This window comes from Choloepus didactylus, chromosome 1 (genome assembly GCF_015220235.1).
Source record: "Choloepus didactylus isolate mChoDid1 chromosome 1, mChoDid1.pri, whole genome shotgun sequence".
Classification (NCBI taxonomy): Eukaryota; Metazoa; Chordata; class Mammalia; order Pilosa; family Megalonychidae; genus Choloepus; species Choloepus didactylus.
In genome coordinates, this window is record NC_051307.1 from 82,546,665 (window position 1) to 82,554,854 (window position 8,190).

The 8,190-nt window shown below is 38.7% G+C and overlaps 1 pseudogene; it reads right to left on the bottom strand.

Annotated features, from left to right (window-relative positions):
- Positions 1–7,048: 7,048 nt before the first annotated feature.
- LOC119533953 lies at positions 7,049–7,710 on the bottom strand (annotated as a pseudogene).
- Between the last annotated feature and the right edge of the window lie 480 nt (positions 7,711–8,190).

The window sequence follows — 8,190 nt, forward strand, 5'->3', positions numbered from 1 at the left end:
CTTTAAAATTCTTGAAGGCAGGAAGGTCCTATTGCTACATTAGTCACCATTGCATCCCAGCAACTAAACAGCACCTGACATGCTGGTTCATCAGTAAAAGCCTGTTGTCCATGGAAAGGGAAAGGAATGCCAGATGGACAAAAGAAATGGTTTCCTGGCACAAGTGACATTTGAGCTGGGTCTTAAAAGATGATGAGATTTTATCAGTTGAGGAGATGCTATATGTTCTGGTTTGCTAATGCTCCCATTCTGCAAAACACCAGAAATGGATTGGCTTTTATACAGGGGGTTTATTACCAAGTTACAATCTTAAGGCCATAAAGTGTCCAAGGTAAGGCATCAACAATAGGGTACCTTCACTGAAGGATGGCCATTGGTGTCTGGAAAACCTCTGTTAGCTTGGAAGGCACATGGCTGGCATCCACTTGCTCCCAGGTTGCATTTCAAAATGGCATTCTCTAAAATGTCGCTTTTGAGGTGTTTTGTCCTCTCTTAGCTGCAGCTCCTCTTCAAAATGTCAGTTGCTCTGAGGTCCTTCTGTCTGTGAACTCATTTATATGACTCCAGTGGTCCAATTAACACCCACCCTGAATGAGCAGGGTAACACCTCCATGGAAATTACCCAGTCAAAGTCTTGCCCATAGTTGATTGAGTCACGTCTCCATGGAAACACCCAATGAATGGGTTCCAACCTAATCAACACTAATATGTCTGCCCCCACAAGATTGCATCAAAGACAATGGCATTTTGGGAACATAATACATCCAAACTGGCACACTATATTAGACCATGGAAATAAAAGCAATAGAAAGAATGTTGATAGAGATCCAGCAAATACTTTACAGGATAGTATGGAAGCAAAACCAGATATATGTGGCAAGAATAGTAGATCAGTGAAAAAATTCTGTTATGAAAGAACTTGAATGTCAGGGCAAATGTCTACTTCATTTTAAAGTCAGTGAAGGTCCATGGGAGTTCTTAAAAGATTTTTGAGAACTCCCATGGAGTTTGAGGAATGACATGATTGGTGATGTTCATGAAAAAAGTAAATAGCACTATGCAGGATGAATAAGACTGAAGATTTTAATGTTCTAATATTATGAAGTGCTAAAATTTCTCACTACACTTAAAATATCTGGGATGATAGAAAGTAGAAGGAAAAGAAAAATGAATGCATAATGTAGAGAAGCAAGAAGAAGGCTTAGTGGCTGAAAAGGTTAGGCAAGCAGAATCAATTGAAATCAAGCCAAAATAGCCCCTGTAAATAAGCCACAATTATCTTCAAGTACAAATGATCACTAGGAACCTCAAAATCTAGTAATGTGTAAATTAGCTACATGTGTTTGTTGAAGTGTCTCCACCACTTCTCAATCTACAGAGAGAGTAAGATTTTTTTTTTTTTCTCATTTAGGACAAGAGTGATAAGTCTAGAAAGGTCAAACTAAGTATCACTTTCATCTGGGCATTTAGATAGTAGATTGATGGATTCTGAGAAAGTGGAAGTGTTTGTCTTTCTCCCTCGAAGACTGAACGGACAGAGGAAATGGCTCTGAACAGTGCATCATCAAGGACAAGCCATTTTCTCTATATCCTCTTGAAAATCAAACCATTATGTAGGATTGTATACAGGAATTACTGGTTTGAGTAAGAAGACTGCATAATGGAATATGACAGATTGTCAAACATCATTCAAAAACTTAATTTTTCTCAGCAGAAAGTTGGGCTACCCTTTTCCAAAAAACACATACTGCATATGCTTCAGCAGCCCTACTCCCTTTAAAATGCTTACTCCTAAGAAGCCAATTCTCCATTTTTATTCAATTTTATTGAGATATGTTCACATAACATACAATCCTCCCAAGTGTACAATCAGTTTTTCACAGCATTATCATGTAGTTGTGCATTCATCACCACAATCAATCTTAGAACATTTTCATTACTCCAAAAAATAACATTAAAATTAAAATAAAAAAAGAATATCCAAAACATCCCATCCCCTTCTTCCCCCCATTGTTCATTAATTTTTTAATAAAGTTTGATTGAGATATATTCACACACCCTATAGTCACCCATAGCACACAATCAGTTATTCACAGCACCATCATACACTTATACGTTCATCACCAGAATCAATTTTTAAAACTTTTCCTTACTCCAAAATAAAAATAAAAGCAAAACACAGCACCCAAAACTTTCCATCCCCTCCATCCAACCCTATTCTTCATCTAATTTTTGTCCCCATTTTTCCATTCATTTGTCCGTACACTGGATAAAGGGAGTGCGAGCCACAAAGTTTTCGCAATCACACAGTCACACTGTGCAAGCCACATAGTTATGCAATTGTCTTCAAGAATCAAGGTCACTGAGTTGTGATTTGACAGCTTCAGGTACTTCCCTCTAGCCATTCCAACACACCAAAAACTAAACACTGATATCTGTATAGCACATAAGAATAACCTCCAGAGAGATCTCTCAACTCCATTTGAAATCTCTCAGCCCATTGGAAACTTATTTTGTTTCACCTCTCTTGGTCAAGAAGATCTTCTCAATCCCACAGTGCTGGGTGCAGGCTCATCCCCAGGAGTCACTTCCCAAGTTTCCCGGGGGGAGTCATGTCCCATGTAGTGGGGAGGGGAGTGAGTTCACCTGCCAAGTGGGCTTAGAGAGAGAGGGGGCCACATCTGAGCAAGAAAGAGGTTCTCTCCATTGTGATAAGATAAAGTTACTTCAGGCTGTTGGCATAGGGAGGGAAAGAAGAAGAGAGGAAGCCCTACGCAGTAATGAATTCCTTTGTTCTTAACTTCGAATCAGGCGTTTCCACGTACATATGAGAGAGAGTATCAGGAGGGCTTGTACTGTAAACTAATCTAGTGAGAGAATAGATGGGGACGGGACAGGGCAGGTGGTCACAGAGCCTGGGTTGTAAGGCTCATTCTGGTTCTGCCACACAGAACCAGAACAGGGTGTGACTAAGGGTAAGCTATTAAGGACACCTAAGCCTCTATTTTCTCATTTAAAACAATAATACTCTCATAACTGTCTGATGTCTGAGATCCATCTAGATCTAACATTCTTTACTTATAAAAGATGAGAGACAATTAATCCTAACTGGAGGGGGAAACCCTTCATTCCTTCAATTTTTAGCATATATGCTTGAAGGGAGGTGATTGACATAACTAGTAAATACTAACAAGTTGGGGTTAAGGCATGTTTACTTGTATTTCTGGTAGTTTTTCTGACCTCAAGTGAATTATAAGGAAAAAGAGTGCCACTGCAGCCTGATAACCTTGTGACCCTTACAGTTTTCAAAATAATTATCAGTCATTAGTACAAGCATTAGAAATATATTGGGTGGCTTCTGGGTCAGAATTTGTCCAATATAGCATCTCATTTGTATCTCAAAGAGAAGTTAAGGCCTGCCACATGAAACTATACTTGTTACCTGATGACTACTCTCATTTTCTCTCTCATATAAAATTTGTTGAATCATATTCCCATTTCACAAGGGCTCATTCTCATTCTGCCCACATGATTTAAGTGGAGGAAGGGAACAAGGAAGGGAGAGGCGGGGGTGGACGTGGTATTAGGTTCCAGCGCTCATGCTACCTATCTTTCAAAAGGTTCATACATCAAACAGTAGTGAGTGATGGCAGACAAAAAAGCACCATCAGGTCCCTCTCTCACTAAAGGAGTTTAGACTTCCAACATGATGAATTCTCTTTGATAAAAGAATAAAGAGATTTGTTGTCTCTAGAGAAAGCCGCTGGAGTTCTCATGGTCTTCACGCTAGGCAGAGCGCCAGCTATCCATATCTCCTGTTCCCTCCTTGTTTTGTCTCTTCCACGTGGCTAAAATGAAAGACACAGATGCCCAGTTCTACTTAAATATTTTATTTTAAACTACAGAGATAGACTGTAACCTCTCTCCATTTGAAGGATTAGATATTTGTGAGAAAAGAAATCACAGAAAGACAGTTTCATCAGAAGCTGCTGAAAAATGAGACTATGAGAAATGAATGGGGCATATGGTCCTCTAAACTTCATCAGAAGTGTCAGTGCTATAGTCATTCAGCCATGGGCCCAAAGGAGCAAACACCAGATCTTTAGGTCTCACCAGTCTCTTCCTTCTCTCTCTCTTTCTATTCTCTTCTCTCTCTCTCTGTCTGTCTCTCTGTCTCTGTCTCTGTCTCTCTCTCTCTCTCAATTGTAATTAAATATTTTATCTTTAAGTGTTATGAGGAGCTTGGGAAATTTAATCCTAGATGAGTAGTAACAGCTTTCCACATAAGAAAATGAGTTCCCGTTACCCTTGGCTTCTGGATCCAGCAGGGCTTGTATGTGAACCCAGGGCTTCACAAGGATATTGCTTGTGTCCTGAAGATTGGACTATCCTTGGAACTCTGGTTAGTGGCACTTTAAGACTAAATGCATTCTAAAAATGGGAATTTAGAATTCAACTAGTCCAGCCTCTTTCCACACAACTATAGGTATTATTTGGAAAATTTTACCCATTCCATTTTCCAATTCTTCAGTCCCTTTTTGTACAGAGAAACATATTTGTAGATACATGAATATATTTAGATAAATTTACAAATTGCAAACAGCCAAGGTCTGTAATAAACTACAGTCACACTCTATCATTTTACTCATTAAGTTTCTAAACATTCGCAACATTTATGAAGTCACAGTTACTAGATTCTTGTTTACACTAGAAATCTCAATTCTTGGTCTCTCTCTCTCTCTCTTTCCCCCACCCCCCAATTTATATATGCACTCATGGTTGCATCAGTTTATTGGGTGACAAATTAAATTGTGACTGTAAATATGTCAGAGTACATGATGGAAGTTCAAAGCTCAAACTCAAATTCTATAGAGTAGCCAAAGGCTCTATGCATGCCAGTTAGAAGCTGTGTGAATGTTCCCCTCCAGTCTCTGCACAATATTTGTGTGGATAGAATCCATGTTAATGACTGGAATCATTAAAGTAGTCCTGACAACTGTTATTACCATTCAGCTGTTGCTTGGACATAAGCTTATACAGAGATATTAGCCATTCTTTAGTTTCCACCAAGGGCAAATCAATCTCTATTTTTGTGACAATAGTCCATACTTTATAGTCTAACAGATGCAGTCCCTCATCCCTCACTTTCTAGTGGAGTGGTCATGGGTACATTAGGTAGTATCATCACATCTCAATTCCTTCATGTGTGAAAAATGAGAATAATGATATCCACTTTGAAGAATCATTAGTGTATGTATTAAAACATATTTAAAACTGCAACATAAAAATTGGCCCATAGCAAGTGCTCAAAATATGTTAGATTACTTTCCATGCAGAAAAGTCACAAAGTATAAGGCATCATCTGAATAAAGAAGGAACAATTTAGAATATTTGGCCCAGGGTCAGGAATGTTTTCTTTCCAAAGCAGGGAACTGATGTGCAGTTGTGTATGAACTTTCCCTTGATCTACAACTCCTCATCCAAGGAGTTATAGAGTGTTCCCTAGATGGCCATGCAAAAGAGAAAGACGGGGAAGAAAGGGAATCAATGTGCCCCTCCCTCCTCCACTATACAGTCATTTTGGTTTAAATATCATCATTTGCATATTTTTTATCTGAACTGAGAAAGGCCACCTTCTCACACCTAATCACCAGGAAGCAGCAGGCAGCAGCCTTGGAAGCTTTTATCAATATGCCAATATTAATTTTAGTTTATAATTTAAAAAGTGAGAGTGAAGTGACAGAGATGGTATCATTTCAACGTTTTTTTTAAACATATTAAAAACTCTTTTTTTTTTTTTTTGTTGAGACACAGTAGTAGGAGGAAAAACATGGAAATGAAGTGGAAAAATAAAATGAGAAATAATCAAAATCCAGACAAGGAAGAAGCCGCAATACAAGTAATCCCCCCTCTCCTCCTCCTGCATACATATAAATTACCAGAATGGCTAAGAAACATGAGGTTAGATAAAATAAAAAAGAAAAAAGGCGGTTGCCTAAGTCTGAAAAGAGAGCAATATCAAGAGCTCTATTGCTTTGTTTAAAATCATCACTGTATAAAATGTTTGTTAAACTTTAGTGCAAAAAGAGTTGAACTAGAAGTTAGAAATTACATAGAACTTACTTCGTCTGCTTTGGGAAGCAAAATTCCCAATGCTAATACACACACACACATATCCTTTAACTTAAAATATAACAGAAAATATTTGAAAATTTCTAAATATTTATTTGAAATTTAATAGGAATAATTGGGAGCATGATAACATCTGTGAGCTCTGTCGTCTGATGGGCAACCAGTAGAATGGACACATTTAGGCACAATCCTCTGCAATCTATCTACCTGTATTCAGAGTGACAAGATAGAATTTTCTCTTCTATTTATCTCTTTACACCTTTGCTTCTTCATTCCTGGTGGGGAAGGTGTCTTTAGTAAGACACAGCAAAGAGCCACACACTTTTTGGCATAATAACTCATCAATGTAATATTACATGAATTGGCCAATAAAACCCAGAGAAAGATATACCCATTCTATAGATGAACTGCTCTGAAGGTAAGGGCTTTCAAACAGATCTATCAAAGATGAAAAATAAAGATTTGCTACCCTCTTCCAGGATGATCTCATGACCTCAAAGACCATGGGGTATACTTTTAGGATGGAGCCTTTTGACAGAGCTGGGAATAAAATAATAATAATAATAATAACAATAATAATGATGACAGACCACAGAAAACATTAAGACGTTTTCTTGGGGAGACCCTAGTAGAGACTGTAGATGTCCTTTGTCTCAAAAGATAAAGTAAAGGAAGTTTATCTGTGCTTGAATCACCTCTACTTTGTTGTGTTGAGTGTTTTGGGTGTTGGGGAGGCAGGGAAGTTGTGTTTGGTAAGTTTGAGTTGTATTAGGATGAATATTGAGAAGATGGTAATGGATCATGTTGATGTGTCTAGTTGAGGCATTTCATTGAGGGGAAATTTGGGTTCCCAGTCTTTAACTTAAAAGGTTAACACTAGAATAGCTTCTCTAATGATTTAGAGTATGGATGTAGATCAGTCTTTGAAATGCTTAAGGGGGACAAATTCACATACGATCGGTTATAAAGCTGTGGTTTGATCCACAAATTTCTGAGCATTGGCCATAGTAGAGGCCAGGACGTGAAGATGTAAGGGTGTCTTGATTCAGTCGTCCTGGGGTGGCGTCGGTTTTGAGTCCTAGTGAGGGGACAGTTCCTGAATGAAGTACGTCCTCTGACGAAATTAATATTCGAATTGATATTTCCATAGGTAACTCGGTTGTCCACTTCTAATGGTCGAAGTTCTCCGGGCTTTAGTTCGGAAGTGGGGATCATGTATGAGTTGAAGTTAAGGTCTTCATAATCTGTATATTCATAGCTCCAGTATCACTGATGGCCTATAGTTCTGACGGTGAGTAGCAGGTTGTTGATTTCATCCATTATATACAGGATTCGTAGTGAGGGCAGGGCAATTAAGATCAGGATGACAGCTGGGAGAATTGTTCACACAGTCTCTACTTCTTGGGCATCTATGGTGCTGGTGAGGGTAAGTTTGGTTGATAGTATTAGTGAGATGATATATAGCACCAAGGTGCTAATTAAAAACATGATCATTAGCATATGGTCATGAAAGTGAAGTAACTCTTCTATGATTGGTGATGTGGCGTCTTGGAATCCTAGCTGTAGGGGGTAAGCCATAGAGGTGTAAATGGTTTTAGCCTATAATTTAACTTCGACAAAGTTATATAATTGTTTTATTAACGCCTCGTTCAGGAAGAAAGTCATACTGGGTATGAAGCTGGCTTGAAACCGATTTTGGGGGGTTTGATTCCTTCCTTTCTTGGGCTGGACTTTGACGAATGCGGGTTCTTCAAATGTGTGATATGGTGGCAGGCAGCCGTGGAGTCATTCAATGTTGGTGGTAGTAAGTTCCCAGTGACACTTCGCGTTTAGAGGCAAAGGCTTCTCAGATTATAAAGACTATTAGTATTACTGCGGTTAGTGAAATGAAGGAGCCCATTGATGAGATCGTATTTCATATTGTGTATGCGTCGGGATAGTCAGAGTAGCGTCGTGGCATTCCTGAGAGGCCTAGAAAATGTTGAGGGAAGAATGTTATGTTTACACCTACAAACATGATTACAAAGTGAATTTTGGCTCAGGTTGTGTCAAGTGTGT